At 38.7% G+C, this 656-nt stretch overlaps 1 non-coding gene across 1 annotated transcript; it reads left to right on the top strand.

Moving 5' to 3' along the window:
- The first annotated feature begins 250 nt into the window (after positions 1-250).
- Positions 251-386, top strand: LOC113917104. The gene has a single exon (XR_003518125.1). It is a non-coding gene; the product is annotated as a U4 spliceosomal RNA (small nuclear RNA).
- The last annotated feature ends 270 nt before the right edge of the window (positions 387-656 follow it).

Genomic DNA, 656 nt, shown 5'->3' with positions numbered 1-656 from the left:
TTATAATACATTAAGGTCCATGAAAAGAATGTCACCCTTGAAAAGCAGTACATTGATTTTCCACTGTAAGACCCTGCTTCAGTCATTCACAATTTGGTTAAAATTGTAGCATCTTTAAGATGCTAGAGTAGAGGGTACACATCACTCATAACCATTTTTGCTATCTCTATACCTGTTAAACAACAATGACCCATTCCCTTCTTCTCCCAGCCCCTGGCAACCACCCTTCTCCTTTCTGTCCCTATTTATTTGCTTTGCGTGGTGGCAGTATCGTAGCCAATGAGGTTTAACCGGGGCATGATTATTGCTAATTGATTATTCTAGGTACTGCATAAAAGTGGAATATACAGTGTTTGTCTTTTTATGACTGGCTTATTTATTATTATTATTTTATTATTATGTTCAATTAGCCAGCGTATAGTACATCATTAGTTTTTGATGTAGTGTTCAGTGATTCATTAGTTGCATATAATACTCAGTGCTCATCACCAAACGTGCCCTCCTTAATACCCATCACCTTGTTACCCCATCCCCCCCACTCCCCTCCCCTCTGTAACCCTCAGTTCGATTCCCAGAGTGACTGGCTTATTTCACTTAACATAATGTCCTCAAGGTTCACCCATATTGTATCATGTGTCATAGTTTCCTTTCTTTTT

The sequence above is a fragment of the Zalophus californianus genome, chromosome 4 (genome assembly GCF_009762305.2).
Source record: "Zalophus californianus isolate mZalCal1 chromosome 4, mZalCal1.pri.v2, whole genome shotgun sequence".
NCBI lineage: Eukaryota > Metazoa > Chordata > Mammalia > Carnivora > Otariidae > Zalophus > Zalophus californianus.
The sequence above is the reverse complement of the archived record's forward strand: the minus strand, read 5'-3'. Positions and strand labels throughout refer to the sequence as shown.